Consider the following 25,384-nt stretch of genomic DNA (forward strand, 5'->3'; position numbering starts at 1 on the left):
CTCTCTCTCTCTCTCTCTCTCTCTCTCTCTCTCTCTCTCTCTCTCTCTTCCATGCCATACATTTTTTCTTTAAAAAATTGTCCGTGTTACTCTCTCCATGGACGAAAGAACGTTCAATGAAATCTAATGGGGAGAACCAAGAATGCAATAAAAAAAGTTAGATCCCTGTAAAACAGTTTTACGAGAATAATAAACTGTACGGATCTCTTATTCCGTCCCTTAGTCCGAATTGTCATAAAAATTTGATCGGGAAATAATTCGTAGGAAGAAGGATGTAATGTCATTCGTATCGTAGAAACATACATACATATATCTACGTACGTCCTGTCGGAACTTCACGTCTCACGTTAATCATTCAAAAGAGATAGAGGAGCGTAGGTATCGTCAATGATTTTCTCTCAGAAGGATAGAATGAAGATAGTGTGAATAAAGTACGGTGTTAAAGTGCCCCTCGATACGTCGTACACTCGGCGCTAATTTATGTTGAGTGTGCCTGGAGCTTGTCGATAATGGGAGTGCTGTGGAATTACTCGGAAATGAGAAGAAGCTAGTACTAGAGGAGTTACTGAAAAAAAAAGAAGAAAATAAAAAGAAAATAAAATGAAAAAAAAAGAAAAGAAGAAAGAAAATAAAGAAGTGGAATGTCTCCTGGATGAGTACGGCGAGAACGCGTAGAAACTCTTCAATGTACCTACACCAAGAAATGAATATAATCTTACGATACGCGAATAATGGCGACTCCTCTTTTACGCAGTCATGTTACTTTATCTGATTGTTAAAGAGAGAAGTTAACGATTGCGAAAGGAGAAATGAGTAAAAAGGATATATCTCTTTTCTTTTGTTCCTTTCTTACTCGTGACAAAAAGCAACGGCAACTTCTTTCAACAACTTTCTTCGTTAACGTTATCCTTCTAGATTTTGTTGTTTATCACTGTTAGACCGAAGTTCCTGATATTCTCAAAGCTGACATTAATTGCAAAATGTCTCGAGCCAATTGAGAAACCGGATGGTTATAAACCGGATGATGGTATAACGAGCAAAACGTGATGTTACTTCGTGGTCTTACCAAATTCGTACTAAGAAACATTGAAATCGTGATTTCCTTGCTTTTCGTTTCTTGAATTTTCTCAACGCTATAGACGTAAGTACAGAGAGAAATAATTTCCTGCTCTTCCCGAAATCGAAACGTTGGGAAGGCAATATCGCAGAAGGACCTTCTTCCTCGATAGTTTCTCGAAGGAAAATCTGACGATGTACGCTAGGTAAGGTATATAAAAGCGCAATATACGTATATAGTTTGATAGGCACATTCTAGAAGCGCGTGTGGTCGTAGAAGGCTACTCGAAAGAGTCCTTTTTCGTTGAGACCATCGATGGGTGCCACTACCACCACCAGCTTCAGAAATATCGATCTATTTGGAGTGAAACGGAAAGCATCGTCGATGGCTCTCAATGGAATACGATATTTTTCAATACTATTTGTTCGTTGTGCACTATCGCGCAAAAATTGGGACGTATTTTTGCAGGGTATCGTTGCAGAGTATATATGTAACGTTCGTCAAGTGGCAATTTGCATCGAAGAAATCGTTTTTTCGCGTGCATTTTACAAGCATGCAACACGAAATGACTATCTCTCTCTTTCTCTCTTTTCTCTGCCCCTCTCATTCTTGTTGGTGCGTGTTGCAAGCGTGCACATCGCCCGTTGGTGGGTTTAAAGCAGTCAAATATTGCGTTGTTGCTACAATATGAAGAGCGATACCTTGTCGTACGGCGGAATGACGACTCGTAAAGTGAGTAAACCGTGAGTGACGGTGTGAATTTGAAAGTTGAAGCGAATTCAACCGGTCTATTCCAATTTAACATGTCTATATCGATATAATCAATTACTTTCGGTACGTACATTTAATTCGACTAACAGGTCGAGAACGAATGAAACGGTATAACGACGTTAGAGTGACTAAAAATTTATTGATCCTTCGATCAAATAAATCTCTTCAATGACGAGAAATAAAACGATCGAAAGAAAGAAAAGTGTTACGATACTCTCGATAAATATTCTGGCATGTGGTTTAAGAAGTCTCGTAACGTTCGAAATCCGTTCGATATAAATTTTCTATGACAATGTCATTAATGTCTAGAGCGAGATAACCAATCGACGATCAGGTCGATACGAGCGGAATCGCTTACGAAGGACGGATGCGTGAAATACGCGACGTGCGCTCGTTTTGTCCTCCCCCTTTTGCATCGAATATTCCGAGAGCAAAGTAGTATAACATCGACCGTCGAAACCGATTCTCCCCTTTCGCACTGTTTGTCATAATTCTCTCGAAAAGGGCATCGATCTAACACGGATCAGAGGGCGAACGATACACATTTACGAAGCGGAAAACAGCCGGCATTTCGTTACTCTTAGTCCATCATAATCGCGATACTTGTAATTTTATAAAAATTTAATCGATTTCTCGAGCATTATTTTAAAGAATAATGCAAAAAATAATGAAGGAAAAAACGAAAAATATTTATTTGACTCTCGTCGAGCTCGATGGCTCTTTTTTATTTCTCTCTCTTTCTCTCTTCTCTTCCTTTCCGTCTTGTTTTATTCGCTTAGAATTTCATGCGACATTTTCTTTCCAAGGAAAGTCTCTTTCTTTTATTTATCTTCGGTGAACCTCGAACGAAACTTCGCGAATCCTTCAAAGACAAGTTAAGTGGTACGCTCTTGAATTGAATTTCGGTTGAACTATACATTAGTATTTCTGCGTAGCTTATTCCAGCTTTTCTTACACTCAACCTCAGATACTTGAGAAAATAAGAACGTAGGAGAGTGGCACGAGAGCGCAGGGAAATCGAGAGGAGCAGGCACCTCTTCTCTTAAAAATTTTCTCAGTGCAAATTTATACGTTTTATGCTATCTGCAAAATCTCTCGCGATTTAAACGTACAATCGCAGAAATATTTTTCATTTTATATTCAAATGAACGAAAGAACGTGTAATAAGAAGATTTGGAAATTTTTTTAAACGCCGATCATTTTATTTCAGAATAAATTTCAAACTACGAGAGATCGTTTGGGTATCGAAGACTATTGAATTTCAAATAGTCTATCAAAATAAATAGTTCTTTTTAAGCAGCTTTCTCTCGAGCACGTATCCTTCGAATACGACGTCATAGGTGAGAACTCTGAGAGATACCTACTATGTTCTTACCATCGAGTCGATAGTGCTACGTGTAGCAAAAGAGCGATATGTTCTTGATCCTCTTGTTACAGCTAGCATGAAATTTACCAACCACCTGTAATGGTGGTAAACCGTAAGAGCCGCAGATACATATGTGCGATCACGATATTACGCGAGTAAACAACTTAGCTTTTCGTCCTCATATGTTGTATCTATGTATATAACCAAGCCAAACAAGAATTTGTGTCAACATTCTATATAATAGTTATTGTTCATGAAAAATTCATTGAGAATTCAAGATAAAGGTGGTAATTCTCTATCGAATAACAATTTGCATCGTAATACCAAATGATTTTCAACGTCGGTCTTGCTCTTTTGCTTCTACATGATATTTACATGATTCACATCGTAATTCGCGCTCTACCTGCAAATGGCAGCTCCTACGAACTTACTGACGTAAACTTCCAATACGGTCCGTCTGTCAAACCGCAAAGTCGCCTAGAGGCTACAGCGCGTCGAGCTCCAATTATGGGTAATCAATTTCGTCGACTACATCTTCGAGCGTGATCGGTTTTAATTAGAGCCACGGATGTTCCTTTCCGTCGTTGGTTAACGCCGATACGACCAAACCGATGACCTTGTGACCCCACCCATTCGTAATACTCTCTTAAATAATGTTCTTCGAAGAAAATCTACCAAATCAATTTGATCATATCCCTTGATATAATGAAATATCCATAACGAAATTTATTATTATCTCGTATTTACTAGCACTTCTCCTCGAGATCTCAAAGAACAATATATCTTCGATATACCTATTCGCTTTTCCCATCTAATATATTAATTTAGTACAAAGTATTAAATTAAATTAAATTTTATTAAAGTTTATCTAGCATACCATGATGCTAGGTAAAAAAAAATAGCATCGCACATAATGTTGCTCTTTGCAAATATTTTATTTCGTTATCTGTGTCATCCGTAATGTGGTTTATTTTTTTATACGTCAACGAATACCGAAATTATTCGTAAAGAAGAATGAGATCGCTGTCTTCGCAAAAAACGCGTGATATTTATTCGAGTCGTCTATTAGATTTTTTGTGTTGTTTAATAATGTTACTTTGTTAAGAATATCTGTTGTAAAGTAATTTAATATAAATAAATATTTAGTTTCGATCTCATCCGTATAAAAGAACCAATGTTCCATTAAGCAATAACGCTGCGTGATTATTACTATGATTTTTTTTTTTTTTTTATTATGATGAAAATTTGTCGCTCTTCGTCCCTATGATATATCATATAATATATGCTACAATACGAGGGAATTAAATTAATCCAGATTATTTTTCAATAAAAGGAACACGAAACCTTCAAATTCGAATTTCTATAAATATGAGATATTAACAGAATATTAAATCGGTTTGTCTTTATATTTTACATCGAGTAACAGTGAACGAAACTGATACTATTCGGAGTTTTCAACACCGACGTTTAATTCACTAAACGCGTCGGTGCTCTTGAAAGTAAATTTGCTGTTCGTGTAAAAACGAGATTTTTCATGCTAATTAGCTTAATGTATAAAATTATGATTAAATGTTACGTAAACAGACTTATTTGCCGTTGAAGTAAATCGTGAAAATAAGTTTGAATCGGTCCCACGAACGAGAAGAAGAAAGAAACTTAAATCGATGAATCGTTTCTATTCGATATGATCGAGGAAGAAAATATATGGTCGGTTTATCGAGCGAGATTTTAAAGATTAAAGACGACCTCCCGACATTTTTACAATAAGGATACGACCTTCTATCATGGTTGAAATGTATTAAAGCACGACTTTTGAAAAGGATGCACGATACAGTAAACTTGTCTGTAACGTCGATAACTCGACGATCAAAGGAGTCTTCTTATCGTTTCGACGTTCAATCTCGATGATTAGTTCGCGGTTTGAACGTTTAACCCTTAAACTCTCTTCCATTGGCTGACTTCGTCGTGCAATGAGCTTTAAATTCGACAAGTTCTCCAACCGAGTTTCTAGAAAGCGACGTTGATCCATCGCATGAAACCCGATAGTCTCGTCATCCTCGCGAGTAAAGTTAAAACTTCGGGGCTCCTCTTTAAGGTGTTCGAAACGAATTAAAAGTTGTGTACCTAATGATTAAATGTTTTACGAAGAAGAGACGTTAAAGGAAACGTTTATGAAATATTCTAGAAACAGGGCGTGACAGAATAACGATGTTAACACATTGACCCAATAATACATAAGATTATTAAGTACACATGGAGAACTAACAAACTTTTAGACAGATTCATGGTAACTTGTCAGCTATCACAAAATTTAATATCACCCGAGGATATTACTCTCTACGTTAGAGTTTTAATGCAATATTTAAGTACACTCGTCGTAGTAATCTATGCAGGTTGATTATCCAATTAAAATGTTATACTCTATTAATCGAGTAACTCTACCTAGTACCGAAAAATGACGTATATGAGATCCTTTTATAATTTCACATTTCTTATTTTAACGCAATAAAGATTACTCTCCACGCGATCGTATCGCGAAAATGTCGACGAGCCGAGAAAGTTGAAATTTTTCGAAAGAATTTCGAGATGTTCTCGCATTCTCAAGGAAACTACGTTCGTGCGTTTCCTACAGAATACACCGGATCGATTCGAAATGCTAAGGGCTGATTCACGTGTTCGTCCTAGCAACGTAGGGCGGGAATCCACGTTTCAAATCGTACGATACGATTGAAAAGCTAACGATCACTTCAACTTATTTCCTTTTTTGAATGTGCATACCTCGTAACTTCGAATCTGTGAAAAAGCTTCGTGTATACACTTTAGATCGAAGCACTTCACTGACAAGCCGTTGAATTACTTTTTCCTTTTCTTTTTTCTCTTTTCTCTCTCCTTTTTTTCAAACTTCCACCATCTCCTCCTTGCGTTTATTCAACACAAATCACAATTTCGAGCTTCTCACGATTTACGATACGATCGGTTGGAACACTTGGAGAAAGATATTTTTTTACGCTTCTCGGAGAAATCTCACAAGACACTTCTCGAGCAAAACGCAGTAATCACCAAATGTCCATTTTTCTGGTAAGGCGGTCGTAAGATTTATCACTAAAAACGATGAAAATCCAATCCGATGGTTCCTCTTCGACGGCACGTGATCTTGTTCGTTCGACGAGCTCTCCTCGGCAGCGTCCAGACATGGGAAAGACACTAAAGTCCAGAAACACCGATCCCACCTCGCACGCCCAAGCGAGACACACTTTGAGCCGAGGTCGCTTGGCCAACACCCCCTTCGACCCCCCGTTTAAGCCCCACTCCAAAGAGATCCACTCGGAAGATCCGCGCCTCTAGCAACACCCCTCGCGAGACGGCGAAGGCTCCGAGCGTATCTAACCTCGAATTTCGTTAGGACGCATTCCAGCGCGTTGCATAGTGCCACACGAGCAAGCCAGACTCGAGGAACCACCACCACAACCGCCACCGTCACCGCTACTAGCACCACCGTCACTAGTACTACTACCACCACCACCACCACCACCACCACGAGCACTACTACCACGTGAACGAACCTTCCTCAAGAGTCACGTGCACGTTCGCGCATGTTGCTCCATTCTCTCTTCTTCTTCCCTTCGTTCATCTTCGAGAACGTAGCGTATTCACGGAGTCTTCACGGAGAGGATCCCTTTCGATCAGAACAAAACGACCGAACGAACGCGTTACATCGAGCCTTTAGCGTTCGACACGCAAACGAACAACGAACGTTTTATTTTCTCTCCGTTCAAGTAGACCGATAAAAGAGAACGAGAAAGATAAATGGAGACAGAATGAGAGAAAAATAGAGAGAGAAAGAAAGAGAAAACGTGCGGGGGAGATAGAAACAGCAAGATAGAAAAGAGAGAAAGGGAGAGAATGAGATTCGGCGGCAGCGTCGCTCGCTCCGGAACGAACGACGCCCTGTTGTCGTCGCGGCACGGGGTGAACGCACGACTTTGCGGACGGCGATCCGCGCCCTCCACCACCCAGAAACTACCTTCCACCACCGCCGACGCCCCCAGCATTCCTACCGAGCCTCCACCACCCACGCTGCTACTTCCCCTAACTTACCCTTCCTTCTATACGCCCCGTATCTCACTACCCCTAACGCTTTTGCCCCTCCATTCGACACCGGCGACCCTCCGACTCTCCGTCCAACCGTTGGACTCTCTCGTCTTCGTGTGAGTAACGTTCGGTTAGGTTGCTTTAAAGTCGAACCTTTCGACGAGGCAACGTTAACGTTGTTCCTTTTCGAACAATTTGCAAGTTATAGATATATACATATTTACACACACGTCTGTTATACAAACAATTTTCAGAATACTGAATATAGTTTGTTTTTCTTAAGAAAATCTCCTAAATACTTTGTCCTATCCAATCGGTATCTCAATCGAACGTCAGTTTCCTTAGTTGTGTCGGTATAATACGGAAACTACTACTAGCCTCCTTTCGTACGCAAGTAGGGGGAGACACCGATCGAGTGCGCGCACAGACGCCGTTGATCTCCACCGAGGAGATCGAAGCACGTACATCAGAATCATTTCCATAGAGCTCTCCAAGACGAACTTAACTTGCTGTTGTCACGGATAAAAAAGCATAATCCGGATATCTGTTTTATGACATTATACAAACGTCATGTGTATTTAAAAAAGAAAAAAAAAAAAAAAGAAAAGAAAGAAATGACCGACGAAGAAATTCGGCTGACGAATGATAACACGATCTACTTCGTTATCTTTTTACCCTAAGCTAACGTTCACTAAACAGCTAAACGAAGTTGACGCAGGACGATTTTCCAAGCAGTGGTTCTCCATCCGTTCGTTCTCTCTTTTTTTCAGTCGAGAGGTCGACGGGTGACGAGTCGGAGGATTTTAGAGGCATCAGGCGTTCTCTCACGAGGCCTGTGTTTACGAGGGGGAGTCGCGACGCAAACGCCACCATCGAGCCAGTGGCTACGACTGGAACTTTCAGCGTCGATCGAATTCCTAATTCGGCGGGAGGGGAGGGCAAGGGACGCAGGACGTTCGGGGTTGCGCTTCGGAAGCGCACCCTTCGCGACATCTAAGCCATCGTGAGGCTTCGACGACGGAGTTCCTGCCGAAACTGTGATCCTCTTTTTACCGTATGAACTTCTTTAAACAACATTACTTTCTTCCTTTTTTCCTTTCTTTTTTCTTTTTCTTTTCTTTTTCTTTTTTTCTTTTTCTACTAAAATTTTAACGGATTCCCCTCACTCGACGTTTATTAACAATCGCCTTTTTCGTTATACGAGATGAACCGAAAGTTCCTAGACTTGCCGCTTTAAAATCTGAAAAGAATATTAATCTAAAAAGTCTCGAAAGGGAGGGAGTAATTGATTTTTAAAAATCACCTAGAAACTTTTGTCCAGTCCTGTACTGGATGTTTTATTGCTCCAAGAGAATAGAAATCGTTCGAGCTGAGGAGATTCTTGCTTTACAACATAGGATATTACATTTAATTGCTGAAAAAAGAAGAAGAGAAAGAAAATAGAAATATATATTTGTCAAATAACAAAACTTCGCCGAGCGTGAAACGCTCTGGTCGTATTGCTAGAGAATCTGAGAGTTGAGAAAAGAGAAGAGAGAAAGAGATAGAGAGAACGAAGGCAAATTGGTAGAGTTAATGAAAAGGGGACACGGTAGTTCGTGGCAGAGTGAATCAAGCTTTGGGATTGCGTTTCCATTTGTTTATTTTCTCTGCCCATCTCTCTCTTTCATTTCTCGATTCTAGTTTTCTCTACCAATAAGTGAGAGAAAGAGAGAAAGAGATAGAGAAAAAGATAAAGAAAAAGAAGAGAAGCGTATATGCCAGTAGAACAGGTCGCTGCTCTGCCAGACGAACCTGGACTGTGTCCACACCGTTCCGTAACGATCATAAAAAGCGTATCGTGTTTGCTTGGCAACTCGTACGAACGTGAGAAAAAGCCTCAAATTCCCGGTTCATTGCCACTCGGGAGCGATCGACGCTAGTGCCAAGTTTCAAATGTCCGGTGCACATAACCAGCCCATGTCATTGGAAGTACATACATACCGATTTCTTGCGAACACGGTGCGAGGAATAATGAAAAATAAAATAACCAGAAAAAAAAATAAAAAATAAAAAGAAATAAATTCCTGGATCTTTTTCAGAGAAACACGAATATACGAATAACGAGGTGGCTTAAAATAAAAATTCAATTTCATATTCCGTACATTTTATCCGCTTAAAACAGCAAAGTAGTAACGTATATTCAGCAATGAAATAGTTATAATCCTTATGTTAAATACTAAAAAATATTTTTCTCGATTGAATTATTAAAAACATTTTTTCATTACGTTAAAATCACGGTTTTGTTTTTACCTTGATACACGTATCATCATCAGGAAAATATTTTATCGGATTATCTTGAAAATTGTATCTCGGAGTATCGGCTTCGTAATGGTTCGTAAGATGCAGCTCGCGTGTTTCTCGTACATTCTATTTCGACGTAGGAACCGCCTTACACGCTCTGGGGTCAGAACAGCTTTATCGTAACGGTGAAATCGAGATGGGGTGTAGTTAGCGTGTACGGTAAATTCGTAAAGCAGACAAGAGAAGAGGAACAAAAAAAACAAAGAAGAAAAGAAAAAGAACAGAAAGAGAAGATGGAGATAGAGAGAGAAAGAGAGAAAAAGATAGAGAGAGAGACAAAGCGTAGGAGGGGAACGAGAAGGACACTCGAATCCAGGCAGCAAAGCCGTTGGATGGGGGTCATTGGCGTTTTGCACGACCGGAGGGGTTGGACTATCCGAGGTCTCTTTACGGGGACGCGGAAGTGCAAGCTCAGGCTTAAGTAAAACAACGAGAAGTAAGGTCTAGGGCAAGTTGATACGTGCGCTCAAACCATACACCTCGGCCAAGCTTGAAACTCTCTTAGCCCTTTTACCTTCGACTCGTGAGAACCGCACTTGAGAGCGATGCAGCAACCCGTGGAAGTTGTTAATCGAGAATCACCAAACCCTCGCATAGAACGTTACTATCGTCCATCGTTCTCAGCTATTTTCGAAGCGGAAGAAAACTTTGTTTATTGCGTTAAGGAAAATGAACAAATTCTTATCGTTCTCGTTAATCGATAATTACGAAAAACGTGTTATTTATTGCTATTAATAAAAGGATCGATTGAAATAATAATGATATTAAAAATTGTATTAGATAATGTATGTTAAATGAAGAAAAAAACAAATAATCGTTTTTGGATTATTATCGATCGATATAAAGAGAATTTCTAGGAAGTGATTTTATCTGTACTTGTTGTAAAATTTCGATCTCGGTTAGATTAAGAAAATGAGTATTATTTCAGTTCGTTGAGTTTATCGTTGATCTTCTTGGATTTCTTTTCGAATCTTCGTTTTCGTTTAGCATCGAAAATCCTTGATGGTATCGATATTTTTAAAATCAAATACTACCGAGTCGAGTACTAATGCGCTCGAGTTGCAACGTCTAGAGAAATGAAATAAAGCTTTCGGAGAGCATCGCGATCGATAGATTTCCTTCGATCGCAGGAGATAGCTCGAGCAAAGCGTTCTATTATATCGACGGACGTTTTTGTTTGTGCCAATAGAATCCCCATCGCATCGAGTATTCTATGCATATGAAACGCGTCGATCCAACAAAATGCAAACTAACTTCACGATCGTTTGGTGACATTAAGTATGCCCTTTCACAGACGATATATCTAGGTTGATATGTTATATAGAAATATAGCGATAGGAATTACGTAAAAGTCGATAGTTGAAAAACTATTCACTCTGAAATGACACATCTTGTGCAGGCGACTGAAATCTTGATAAATCGAATCTTTTGACGAATCAAAGTTCGTAAGAGATTCGAAGGATATTAAACCGTTATAGTCGTGGATATTAATTCAAGACCTTATCGTCGAGCTATAGGTCGAGCTCTGGCATTGGCTGTTCCCTTAAAGAAATATCTTTGAAGATCCTCATAAGAAGAAACTCAAGAAAATCCCGGTGTAACTAAGAGAAATCCTTTGGCAAGGTATAACTATTCTCGGATGCGGAAAACTCGTTAGGACAGGAAACATGTTCGCATTTCGCAGGCTTACCAGAGCGAACTTACAGTCGAAAATCCAACGAGCACGTTGCAAAAACAATTTCTCGAGCGAATTGACGTGAACGGTAGCAGGTATTCGTTTTATGGAAAAACTGCAAAGTGGTTTCTTTAAACAGTCGCACAAAAGGAACAGGCGATACTGAATTTCTAGAAATCCGACTGGATAACTGGATCTCGCTAACCTTTTCGAAAGAGTACGATTGTAATTTTAATCTTTTTCGCGCAGCCATTTGAGTAAATGCATATCGCTTGTCGTTAGCTTGTCGTTATCGTATAAACTGAATGAACTCAAGGTGATTTCATTTTTATCGAGAAAGACGATAACAACCGATAGTTATAAAACGAAAGACAACGGTTCCCGTGATAATCGAAATTCCATCGTATCGATGATCTTCGATATAGCAATGAAACGATTCACAGAGAAGAAAGAAAAGACGATAGAAAATTTTCGATATTTTCAAGAACGTTTTACTCGAGACTTTGGACATTAATCACGATGTTCTCAATTTCACTTAAAGCATGCGATAACAAAAGGATAAAGTTCTCAATCCCGAGAAACTTATCCGTACGATTGAATCGTACGCCCTCCTTTTTCAAAGGACCATAGTCAAAGATGATTTACGATTTAAAAGCAGCAGCGAAGAAGTCATAGAAGTAAAGACTTAGAAGAAAGTTGGTTCGGAACGATCATAGAGAATGTTAGAGGAAACGTACGATTTTCTTAATGGGAATTGGTTGAGACGTACTATGGTTAAAGTAGAGAAAGAAGAAGAAGAAGAAGATGAAGAAAAAGAAGAAGAAAAAGGAAGAGTGTGTTTATCCTTTTGCCTTCCTTGATGAAGATGTCCTTAGTCGTTCCACCTTTAGCTTGTTCTTCGCGTTTAAGCTTTTTCTATGCCATGACTATTCAAGATGATTCCTCGGAAATCCATTTTTCAATAAATTTCTCATAAAATAAATGACAAAGACCCGATCCTTCGTTCTTCTTTCTTTCATATTTAAAGCATACGTTCGTACGCTGGATATATACGCTATTATAAAGTGCACATAGCATTATGTACAGAAAAACAAGGATAAGAATAACGCGGAAAATAAAAAGAAATTTCTTATAATCACAGCCTACCGAGTTCGAAATAACGTCAACAAAGACTTCTTTAGAAAATTAAAATGTTGAATTCATGATATTGAATTCGGAATAATAATTAGACAAAATTCGAATAACAAAGTGAAATAGAAGCTAAACATTAATTCCTTTAAATTCAATGAATATGAATTTGAGTGTGAGAAATTGAAAACAAAGGGTAAATTGTCTCTCGATTCTTTCGTTTCTCCTTCTTCTCCTTCGCGCTAACGTTGCAACGAGTCAAATCGAAACAGCGAGGAAATTCCTCTTCGCGAGCTGCTAGCAAAACTTTGCCAACGATAAGCGAGCTTTTCGTAATCCTTGAAAGCTCGAACGATTCTGATCGTGGATCGGACGCTCGGTTAAAACAGAAAGAACGGTTTGATTGCTTTCGACAAAGATGTCTCTTTTAACTAAAGTAACTAGTTTGAATTGTGTAATCCGTTCGACCTATCGGAAGACGTTTTCGCCAAGTAAAATAGTCGAGCGAGTGCAAGAGCCATCGTATTCGAACATCGGCGATATTCTTATTCGAAGAACGTTTACAGGTAGGAGAATATTCTAACGCTGGGAAGCGAGTTATCGTGAAATCAATACGCACCGTTGAGCACATTCTCCCTCAATGAGCACGCGCGCGCTCGATAGAAAGAGCGAGTGAAAGAGAGAAAGAGAGAGAGAGAGAGAGAGAGAGAGAGAGAGAAAGAAAGAGGAAGAGAGAAAGAGAAAGAGAAAGAGAGATAGAACGAGAGAGGGTGGCAAAAGGGGAGAAAGACAGCCTACTTGAGACTGTGTTTCTCCTTCCGTGCACGCGCAGCCACGCATAAACGCACATGAATGGGTCCTCAAGGAGAAGCGCCCGCTCACATGTACGCGAGCGAAAGGTCTATCGCTCTAGAAAAAATCCACCGATATAACTCGCACACCCAAGGAGACCTCCTCCTCACTTCATTCTTCTCCGCTTCCCCTTTTTTATGCGTGCACTCTACGACAATCTCGTTCTCTCTCTCTCTTTCTTTTTCTCACACACGCACATATACCTGCTTCTCACCCTCTTTTCTTTCTCTCTCTCTGTCTCTCTCTCTCTCTCTCTCTCTCTCTCTCTCTCTCTCTCTTCTACGTTTCTTCTTTTTCCATCGTCTTTCTCTTTGTTCATTCCCTCCGGGGACTTACTAAATATGCACCCGTCTGCCAACCTCGTAAACTTGTCCGCCCTCTCGCGCGGTCAACCTTCTTTCCCTCCCGGCACAAATCGCCACCGGTTGGTTTCTCTCTGGCCCTTCTAGAAGAACAAGAGAAAGAGAGAGAGAGAGAGAGAGAGAGAGAGAGAGAGAGAGAGAGAGAGAGAGAGTATGTGTCTGTATATGTTTGTAGGAAATAGTATAGTAACTACGCTATGTTGCTTGTACTCTTCCTGTTCGATAACGTTTAGAACGTAGGAGAACGATAGAAAGAGAACGAAGGAGGACAAAAAAAAAGATAAAAAAGAAAAAGGATAGAGGATGGAACGTAAGTCGCATTTTCTCGTTATATTTTTCCCGAAGGGATCTTGTCCCTAAAAAATATGCCGACGCGCGATATAATATAATTTCGAGTTAATAATCTCTGGTACGCGCTGAGAACGTAATAACGTTTTATATACACCAAGAAATATCGAAGGATTTACGATAGATATTATTATACGCTAAGCCGGTATATCTACGCGTTACACCGTAAGATATAAAATGGATTGAAGAATTTGATATTTATTTTTTAATGAAACTTTTCCACGTCAAATTATTTTCCATGTCGATCTGATAAAAATGATATGATTGACTTTAGTTAGGTTCGAACAGTGTCGAAGTTGATTTTATCGCATAATCTACGATACCTTTTAAAATTTTTTCGTTGGTTTACGTGAAACGTGGAAATAAAATGGACTTGTAGATTCGAAAACTCTCGGAAATAAATTGCAACGACAGCTGTCAGTAACCGAGACTCCTATCGATCGACGTATCGATAAGTGGTAAAGTCGGTTATTGGTCGGACTATCCAAGAGACTAAAGAAATACCGTAAGTTTCATCGGTTGAGTGGTATGATGAATCAAGGTGTACTAGGCGTGCGACGTACGAAAAATTTCTACTTTTACTCGTAAATGTTCGTGTATCGTTAATGTACGTCTCTCGGACAGTTATCACACAAACTGCTTACGAATAAACACATCCAAATTGCATATCGTTCAACCTCATAATATTTATTTTACGAACTTGTACGTGTTAACGTCGAAAGGAAGTAATGCGTAATGTGCGAGATTTTGTATACCAACGTATACTGCGTATAATTTAATATGCAAACTCACGAAAACTGTACGCTTGTTTTCAACCCTCTGACTATCCTTTTAATTGTATCTTCATTTAGTAGTTTTCGCTACATATGATAACAGTTGCGATAGAAGAGAAAACGTTTTCTCTTGGTACACTCGAATCTCTTACAAAGTCTGTTTTTTCTTTACCATCTCTTGGACCGAATACTTTTTAAATACATTTCTACGTATGTACGTAGAAATTCTTTCAAAAAAGAAACGACATACTAAAATTCGTAAGCATTTAAACGAAACGTTTATACTTTCTCCACCAAGCTTTTCCCTTCGGTGAGTGAGCGCAAACGAAAACTAGATAAAAATGGAAGTAATGGAGAAAGGGAAATAAGATAGGAGGTGAGGGAAAGGACGGAAGAAAGAAAGAAAAAGAAAAGTATATAATAGCGTTCGAAAAATATAATAGCTAGGAATTCACAAACATCTAGATACGCGGATTCTATCGAATTTTCTTTATATCGAACGCACACTCGTCCGCAAGATATCTCCAACTTTTCTCCTGTGAATCCCGCTTTAAGCGTTTCTTTTTTTTCTTTCCTCTTTCCTCCTTTTACAACGAGGTAAAGTTCGATGAAATTAGAAATTCAACGATGGCAAAATGTAACAGTTCTTGCCATTAAAAACAAATTTACATTTTTTCGATTAATACATAGGGTTTTATTTTATAATAATAAAAAATGAGGCATAACAAACAATATCAAAGATGCATTTCAATGGAAACAAACTTTTGTGTTTGACCCTGTTCTACTAAGAACTTTTAGAAAGAGGTGGAGTTACAATTAACAAAGCTATGGTAAGAAAAGATTTCTTGGGTTGGGAGGATCCGTTAGACGTAGATCCACGTAGAAATGAGAAGAAAAGAAAAGGAGAATGGAAGAGAGAAAGAAAAATAAAAAGAAAGTAAGGACGAAAGAGAACTGTGGAGCAAGGAGATCGCTGGAAGAAAGATAAGAAAAGAAAAGAGAGAGAGAGAATGACAGAGAGAGAGAGAGAGAGTGACAGAGAGAGAGAGAGAGAGAGTAGAGAAAGGAGACGGAGAATACGTTGGGAAAAGGACTCAAACGACAAGACAAGTGCCATCCGACAAAGCGCCTGGAGGTAGTCGTTCTATAAAGGGAGGGGGTGCTTGCGTACGACTCATTTTCGGAAGTGGTTCATTTTTTATTATTTGCTGTGTCAGTATCTTTTCTCTCTCTCTCTCTCTCTCTCTCTCTCTCTCTCTCTCTATCTCTGTCTATTTTTCTCTCTATTTCTCCATCCCTCTTTCTCTTTCTCTCTCAATTCTCTAGACGAGCTCTTTTTGCGTGTCGCACAATACCAGGAGGAGATGGAAGAACGCGCAGAAGGTGAGTAGAAGGGAAAAAGGGAAAGTGGTGTGGAACTTACCCTCACGTTTTCCCTCCTTCCTCCAAAGGAACGAAAGAGGCCTCTGGAGAAGATCACGCGTGCTACCGGTACACTCTCCGCCCTTTAACGTCAGAGTACGTGCCGCTCCAAAAGCATAGTATACTATCGACGTATGTACTACATTTCATCGAACTCCTTCGAATCTTTCGCTCGGTCTTTCAAAATTTTATTTTGTAAAAAAAAAAAAAGAGGAAGAAACAAAGCGAAGAAAAAAAGAAAAACCGAAGATTCTTTCAAATTATGTGAATTAATGAAGCGAGAATATCATGTAATAATTTTATTTAAATGAATCTCTCTGTCGAATCGAAGAAAATCGAGAAAAAAAAATGCATTTAACGAACGTTCCTCTTTCAACCCGAAATAGTTCGTTAATATATAATAAACTGGGAATATTGCGATCGATAACACGAACATGTCCGATTAAAATTCAAACGGCTCTCGATGAACCGGGGGAGAAAGGTTATAAAAAATTTTTCACTCGTACGAACACATTCATCGACTAAACCGAGAGAGAAGAGAATTTTGATTACTACGTTGACGTTGTTTAGCGAAACCGTTCGTTTGTCATTCGAAAAGAAATTCGAAAGAAAACTTCTCTGAAAATTTTTTCGACGGAATTCTTCAAAGGAGAATGAAAAAGTAGAGGAAACGATGTGACGATGGGACTATATATGCTGGTGGTTACAAAGCGTTGAACGTTCGCGAGAATGGCTCATAAGCTTAGCTTTGTTTACCGTTAATACTCTTTTGCGGATTTAATTAGTAGTTAGTTAGTGGTCCTTTATATCCGCTCAAAGGTGAACTTGCGCGCCGTTCGCTTTGTTAACGTGTATTGTTTAATTTATTATTAAAAGCGAATAACATTGTTTGATAAATTAATATAATAAATAATTCAGGATTTGTTCAAGAAACATTACGAAGAGAGCTAGCTCTTGATCCATGAATCCTAAAAAGAGAGCTCGTTAAATTATTAAATTAATAATCATTCGTTCCTCCCCATTGTAGGATTATCATTAAAAATGAGCGTCAAAGATCTTTACCAATTTTACACTTTCTTCCCTGAATATTCTCTTATAAATCTTCTTATATAATTATAATATAATTACTTATCTATTTAAAAATTCGGAAAGCGACGGATGTTCCCGATCAAGGAACACACGTTTTCTTCATCATCTCTACTTCTCTCTCTTTTCTCTCCCCTTTTTTCTCTTTTCTGCCGCGATGCAATCAGTGTCGCTATTCCGTACTACGGAAAATTTTTCATTTTCATGGCGACTCGAGTGATTAATTGCTATTTTAGTTCACTTAAGAAATAGTTGAGCTCACTCGAAAAGGACACTCAAAGGAGATTAACGAGATAGGAGAGAAAGTAATCTAGCTCGAATTAATCGTTAAACGAACGTCAGATTTCTATGTTCGGTAGATCGTTCGTTATAAGATAATGAAATGATATTCTTGAAAGAATATATTCCATAAGACGATATAACGTCTTTCTTTTAGATCCAACAAATTCTATCTATTTTCCATCAAACGTACGCAACACGCAAAGCTAAATATTGTAATATCTCTACCCTTTGTAGTACCTACCAATGAACCTACCAGAAATGTCTAATTTCATTAATGTATGTATAATAGGTCGCTTAGTAAACTTCAATTATCTCGTGGTCGAATTAAATATACTTACGGTTAGTTTGGTCTTAGATACTCGTTTTAAATTTAAGACACCATCATAGTGTTGTATCAATGATTACAAAAAACTTGGACGAATTTTCACACATATGTCTATATACCATTCGAAATAACGAAAAAGATACCATCAACGAGTAGGAATTCTCACGAGGATATCATTATCGTAATAACGACAGTTGCCATCAACGAATTTTTCCTCGATTCACCTGGTAGGAACGAATTTAAAAGGAAGGGAATACGTTGGGGGTGGTTAATACCCGACACGTATAAAATATTAATTTTGGGTTAACGATGCTACCACGTGGTAAACGGTGGCGACAGCGGTAGTGAGTTTCATCGCGTAATGTCTCCTAGATCGTACAGTCACGATAACAACGGCATTTTATGCTAGAATTTGTGTTTATAATATGGGTAGAAGCATACTACCGAAGTGGGATTGTAATTCGGAATAATGCAAATCGCTTTGCGAGCTACGTTGTAGGTATGTACCTACAAACTCACAGCACATGCAGGTACCTATATGTCGTTTGTCCCCATGATGTTCGTATGTGAGTATATGTAGATATGCACATGAAGCTAAATACGTATAGTTACGTATATTTCTCTTTACGTATGCGTACCAATGGCTCGAAGCATTTCGAAGTGCACGCTTGATACTGGAAGCCGAATATAAAGCCTCTTCAACAGTTTATTGGTTTATCGGGAAATTGAAATTCCTTTCGCTCAATGCGCACAGATTTTTGTTTACATCGATTACCTTTCTTCCTTTCGCGCGGTTAATCGTTATCATATCGCTACGATACAGTCGCTTAAAACTACAATCTATCAAAAGCATTACGATCTACTGGCACCAGAGCCAGTTATTTTATAATAGATAATGCAGCTACATAAGTATAACAATTAACAATGATTTTACCAAGGAACATTGATGTACCTTATAATCTTGTAATCCAAAATCCAAAGCAAAATACTAATGACGTTGAACCTGTCTAACGGAGATCACCGTAGGATCGATTCATATAATTTGGAAAATTATTCCATAATACCAACGTGACGGCACACGATTCGAAGCCGATGATGGGCTCGAACGATAACGAACAAGTTCGATCAACGCCGATGCGTATCCTGCGGCTTTCTATACGTCGAACCGCGTATCTATCCTCCCCTTTACCTCCCCTTTCACCATACTTCGAATCCAATATACGGTATCTCGACCCATAAACTCTGAGCAAAGCGTATGAACCGAGTCTATGCAATTACGGCTGCTCCATCAATGACCAGAAAAAAAAGAAAAATAAAAAGAAAAAAGGAGAATGCAAAAAAAAGCAAACAGAAACGAAAAGAATAACTCTTTTTCTCTATCTTTGCTCTTTGTCTTTGTCTTCCTCGTGAAACTCCTCTCGATAAGAGAACTGGCCGATAACGATGGTCGCATATCGTGACTACTTTTCCTTACTTTATCGTTTCTCTCCATTCATAACTATCCATCAGACCATACTACGCTTTTGCTTCTACTTTTTTTCTGCTTTTTCTCTCATTCTTTTATTTACATTCAGAAAAACAAACGCGAAGTCTTCATGTTTCTGAATCCTTCGGTATAGAAAAATCATGGAAAAGGAATCGAGTATTATATTTTCTTCGATTGGAGAGAATCAATTCTTTTGTATATTTATTATTATTGATATTGAATTTGAATAAATATACAAGTACAACATATCTCATTTGTGTTCAATACAAGATTATTAATTAATAATAAGACAAAAGTCGGAAAATCTCGGATGATCTTTGCTCGAATCGATTAAAAAGATTAATTCTATGTGCAAGAGAATAAGAAATTGCAAAACGAAGTATGATAATTCCAAATTCGGTTGTTATAATTTGAGAAAGTCACTACTTTCCCCTTTGCAGCTAGTTATCCAACCCTCTCTTCCTCCCAATGCAAGGAGTGCAAACTGCCGTACGCGAGATAGCTATGATAAATCATTTCGCTGATAGCAGACTAGCTCCGTACTCTATGTCATTAGCTTAATATCCAAGCAACGATCGTGTTACGCCTCAAAGGCTCTTCTAAATTACCTCAAAGATGTTTGGTCGCGTGCGATAACTAAAGATTAAAGTTTAACCCGCTGCTACGACATGTGATTATTCTTTACGTTTTTTTACGTTTACTCGGGATATAACAATTCACGAATATAAATGTTTTTATTACATACTCTATCATAAGTCATGTTACTTATTAAAAGTCAGCATTTCAAAGAATTAATTAAGATATATAAAAGTCACGATAAAATCAAATAAATCAATTTGATAGTTTCTTCAATGATTTTAATGAATCATTAATTTTTTAACGCGACTCATCATGGACACTTTTCGATTTCTCCTGGAGGCTATTTCCTGTTTTTTTAAAAAGTTTTTATATCGTTCGCCTTTGAACATATTTATCCAAGGAAATTAAAAAAAAAATTCTTAAGCAGCTATTATTCGTTAATGTCTCGTGATAAAAGGCGGAACGTGTTTTTCGCCATCGATGTTTTGCATCAAAAATATAACGAGAAGATACGAAACTCGTTTGGTGAGAGTGCCAAAATGGAGATGTTGTAGCGATGCTGGTAAAAAGAAAAAAAAAAGGAACAGAAAGAAAAAGAAAAAAGAAGAAAAGGGGGAAAAGAAAAGAGAAAAAACATCGACGGAAAAATGTGGAATTTCTTTTAGTCGCGGGCAGAACAATGCCTTTATTTCGCATATTCATTAATCTTACGCGATATGTAATATATACAACGCTGAATTTTAATTAAAAATACTTTCCACTTTTAAGAGGTCATTTAGATTCACAACGTGTGAAATATATTCTTTCCCACTTTAACAATGAAACAACATAACAACATAAAACGATATTCCGTAAAATAAAACACGGTTTGAAAGTTTCAACGTGAAAACAGATATAATATAGAATAAACGGTTCATCGGGTCTAGTAACAATTCGAATATCGAGAAAAGAGAAAGAGAAAGAGAAAGAGACAGAGACAGAGAGACGACTCGCAAGTATCGAATAATTCGTAAAGTTTCGATAATCTTGGCAACCCGAGGCTTTCGATAAGAGTACGTTGCTATCGGAGCTTCCGAATTATTCTCTCACCCTCTCTTTTCGCCATTTTCTCGAACTCAACCCTTTCCCGATCGACAAGCTTCTTCGAGAAAAGGTGGAAAATGATGTCGCGATAAAGCTGTTACTTCTTCCAAACCATTCACTTTCAATTATCCCATGTAAGATTCTACACGAGCTAGAGCACTCACGTTTTTTCCACCGTTAAATTATATTTTCTCACCTATCTGAGTCGATTCCTAATTATATGAAATATGCAGAAAGTGCGTACGTTTAGCGGAAATGGACAACGAAAAACGTTTTATCGGGTTATTCAACGAACTGTCATTTTCCTCGTGGTCTGATTTACGGCTCGACAATGATCGAGCACGATAAAGGTCGTTGCCTTGATATTTCACGTTCATTATTTTTCTCTCGTATTCTGGCTTGATCGCTGGAGTTACATATAAGCGTATATACGTACGCACACATATGCAAGTATACATGCATACACGTTTTCTCTCTCTCTCTCTCTCTCTCTCTCTCTCTCTCTCTCTCTCTCTCTCTCTCTTTCTCTTTTTCTCTCTCGTTGATTTAGACTGACGTCCTTCGAGAGTTTAAAGGGTGACTCGATATCGATCGATGAAAATAAAGAGCACTCGTTGGTAGAAATAGTGTGTACGTATGCGAATAGAAGTGGGAAGACGATCGAAAGAAGGGAAATGGAACAATTTGGCCAAGTTCCCTATTGCCGTTCGAATGCGAACGATTTAAACGAGAGCGTATCGTTGGCGAAAATCTCTGAAATGCTTAAATTTCATTCAATCATATACATAATAGTAAACCACTACGTTAATTTTACGATATCGCATAAGCAATTGAGAAAATTAAACGATCGACATAGTTAGTTTGGATAGAGCTATATATAAAGCGACATATGATCCAGAGCAGGTAATAAATTGTAGAGTTTAATCGAAAAAAAAAAGAAAAGAATATATATATATATATATTCGTCTATCTATAACGAAAGGGGAAAGTCAGGAATGATCGTTATCATTGTCAAAAATGATGAAAGCCCATTCGATTTTAACGATGACATATAAAATCTGCTGAGTGTCAAAGTTAGAAATCATCTCGGCTTAACGTTGTTACGTACATCGTTAATATTATCGCATATATTTTTTTCTATAACATAGTTACAAAATAGGTCGAAGGCAACAACTACTATTACCATTGCTCGTTCGACGAGTTAGCATAACCAATAATTAATTTCACGAGAGTAACGCGTATAATACTGTCGATGAAAAGAAAAGAAAGTTTGGAGGGTAAAGGTCAACGGTCAACAAATATCCATTCTCCATCGCGTAAAACTTCATCCCAAAGTTTTTCATCTCTCAAAGATATCTCCCGTCGATCCTACTTCTTTCATAATTGAATCTCCTTATTACGCGCTCGCCTTCATTGCATGGCGTCGAGGACGAAGAAGCGTTTCATTCTCTCCCTCCCCCTCAATCTCTCTCTCTCTCTCTCTCTCTCTCTCTCTCTCTCTCTCTCTCTTTCTCTTTCCTTCTTACTCTTAACAATAGAGAGAACTTTTGTCTCTGCTACCATTTTCTAACGGCACGTCGGAATAATGTTCCTGACCCTGGGCGGAGCGGAGAAGTCTGTAATTGGACACCACTAATGCATCTCAAGCTCGTAGCCTGAACGTGAAGAGAATCGAAAGAGAGAGAGAAAGATAGGAAGAGAGATAGAGAGAGATAGAGATAGACAGATAGAGAGAGAGAGAGAGAGAGAAAGAGAGGAAAAGAAAAAAAAGAGAGAAATAGAAAGAGAGAGAGAGAGAGAGAGAGAGAGAGAGAGAGAGAGAGAGAGAGAAAGAGAAAGAGAAAGAGAAAAAGAGAGAAAGTGAGAGAAAAAGGAAAAAAAAGAAGGAGAACGGATAAAGCTAGAGAGAAAAGTAAGTTGGCAATAAGGGGAAGGATGAAAGAGGATAGCTAGGTTGCGTCGTTATTTAGTTTGATCGTCTGTTCGATCCATTTCTACGCCGGCTGTATCAGCAAAGCAATCCTTTTGTTTTTCTTCTTTGTCTTACTCTCTGTCTATCCATCTATCTATCTTTTTTTTCTTCATCTGCTATTATACACTTCTCGCACCGTCGACTCTTCGATCTCTTCCATATCTCTCTGGTACTCCCGAGCTTCAGTTTATTGATAGGATAGTACTCACTCTTTTACTCTCTCTGTCTCTCTCTCTCTCTCTCTCTCTCTCTCTCTCTCTCTCTCTGTCTCTTTCACACTCTTTCTCTGTCGTTCTCCTTTCTCATTCGATAATCCGATGGTTCTGCCGACGCTTTTGACTTCGTCGCCCTTGCCGAAAGCTTCATATTCTCTTTTTCTCTCTCTCTCTCTCTCTCTTTTTCTTTCTCTTTCTCTATCTCTATCTCTATCTCTATCTCTATCTCTCTCTTCTCTTTCCCCCTCTCTTACTTTTACCTTTTACTTGATTTGAAGATTCTAAGCACGAGATAGAGTCACCGTCTTTCGATTGCTTCTAGTTCTCGAAACGTTACTCCCTTCATTGACGGCGTACGATAATCCAACCGAACTTTCATTTACTGAAAATGGCGAAGAAGTTCTGACCTTTTCTCCATAGAAAAGAGAAGAAATTGAATCTATTACGTTCAGACTACGAGAAAGGGAACGAGAGAGAGAGAGAGAGAGAGAGAGAGAGAGAGAGAGAGAGAGAGAGAAACAGGGAGAGAGAGAATATAAAAACGATGAATCTGTCTCGTTTTCAACATATAACCAAGCTCCAGTTCGTTTCTTCTTTTTATTCTTCCTTCTTTATTTTTTTTTTCTTTTTTCTTTTTTTTCTCGATCCCATTACATTATTTTCGCAACCTCAGAAACATCGATCACTGTCCACTTATAAAGAAAGCCTAGCATGTACGTAGAAACTCTATCGAGTGCTCTCCATCGTACGTCCACTGGATAACGATTTCTTTTTCTTTATTAAAAAAAAAAAAGTGAAAAAAAAGGAAGAAAGAAAGAAAAGAAAAAGGAAAGAAAAATATTTTCTCTTATCGGAAAATAGGTACGGCTAATTAAAAAACGCAGCACCTCGATATGTGATATATGAGATACATACAGAGATACCTATCTACTCTTTTATATATATATATATATATATATATATATATATATCGACGATAGCTCGTTACATTGTTAAAAAATATCAAAAGAATTTAATAAATTAAACGTTGGAAAAATTATCGATACATTTTTTCATTGATAATGATTAATTCGAGGTAAGAATCAGATTTTTCTTTTTTCGTTAAGACGAAATCCGATCGATTCCTTTATATTCGATCGTTGTCAAATAAAGAGATTTTTATTGAAAAGTACAAGAATAATAAAACTTGTCTTGTAATTAAAAAGAAGATTAACAAAGCAGCGAACAATGACCAATGCTTGTACTGCGAAACAAATATTCAGTCAAGGGCTATGGCCCTTTAGCAAGTTCTTTCAATATTTAATGTTACTGAAAAAAAAATAAATAAATATACTCAATGCAAAGAATTTTAAGGATCTATATTGTTACGCAAAGATGAGAACATGAACTGTTTGCATTACATTTTTTCTAATGTCGTTTTACATGGACATCATTATTACGTTTTTACGTAATCTTTCAAGTTTTTTGATTCTCAATTGAAAATTGAAAAATTGAAAATATATCATATTCTTTTCACTGCGACTGTTAATGAATTTACGATAATAATAATAATAATAATAATAATAATAATAATAATAATAATAATAATAATAATAATAATAATAAAAAGAGATAAATAAAAAGAAAGAACATAAAAGAATAAAGGGAAGGAAATAAAAAGGACATTCAAAGGAGACTTTTAATCGTAAAATTTATATACAAACGATACAATCGTGATCATTAAAAATTTTGCTTTTTACATAGTTCTTTTTTCTTTCTTTCTTTTTTTACTTCTTTTACGTTTCAACGTTTTACCATTACGGTAGATTTACCTAATGGAGAGAGCGAGGCTGTACGCTTGCTCTAAGCCGAAAGAAAAAGCTATTATGACAATAGTGCATTATGTCTGCTAATAATTTTAAGAATTAAAGCTTACTAAAAGCTTAAAGAAAGGCTAGGTAGGTCGTGCAGAGTAAAAATAGAGTGTTTGGAAGATAGGGGAAGAATTTTACGAACGAAACCAAAACATGGCTATCAGTTACTTATATACATCGGTTTCGTGCTAAAATATAAACGAACATAACATAGTTTCATGTATCAGGATTCATGCGAATTCTCAAAAGTTTCACGAATGCATATATATATATATATATATATATATATATACTATATATAAATATTCTCGTCG

The 25,384-nt window shown here is 37.8% G+C and overlaps 2 protein-coding genes across 4 annotated transcripts in view; one reads left to right on the forward strand and one right to left on the reverse strand.

Annotated features, from left to right (window-relative positions):
• The window catches only part of LOC122631806, a 321,354-nt gene extending 314,700 nt beyond the window's left edge, over positions 1-6,654 (reverse strand). The window contains exon 1 of the mRNA XM_043817920.1: positions 5,973-6,654. The gene's annotated coding sequence lies outside the window, so the exon portion shown is untranslated. The remainder of the gene's footprint in view (positions 1-5,972) is intronic.
• The window catches only part of LOC122631911, a 228,548-nt gene that overhangs the window by 63,263 nt on the left and 139,901 nt on the right, over positions 1-25,384 (forward strand). The gene's annotated exons all lie outside the window — the stretch shown is intronic.

This window comes from Vespula pensylvanica, chromosome 1 (assembly GCF_014466175.1).
Source record: "Vespula pensylvanica isolate Volc-1 chromosome 1, ASM1446617v1, whole genome shotgun sequence".
Lineage (NCBI taxonomy): Eukaryota > Metazoa > Arthropoda > Insecta > Hymenoptera > Vespidae > Vespula > Vespula pensylvanica.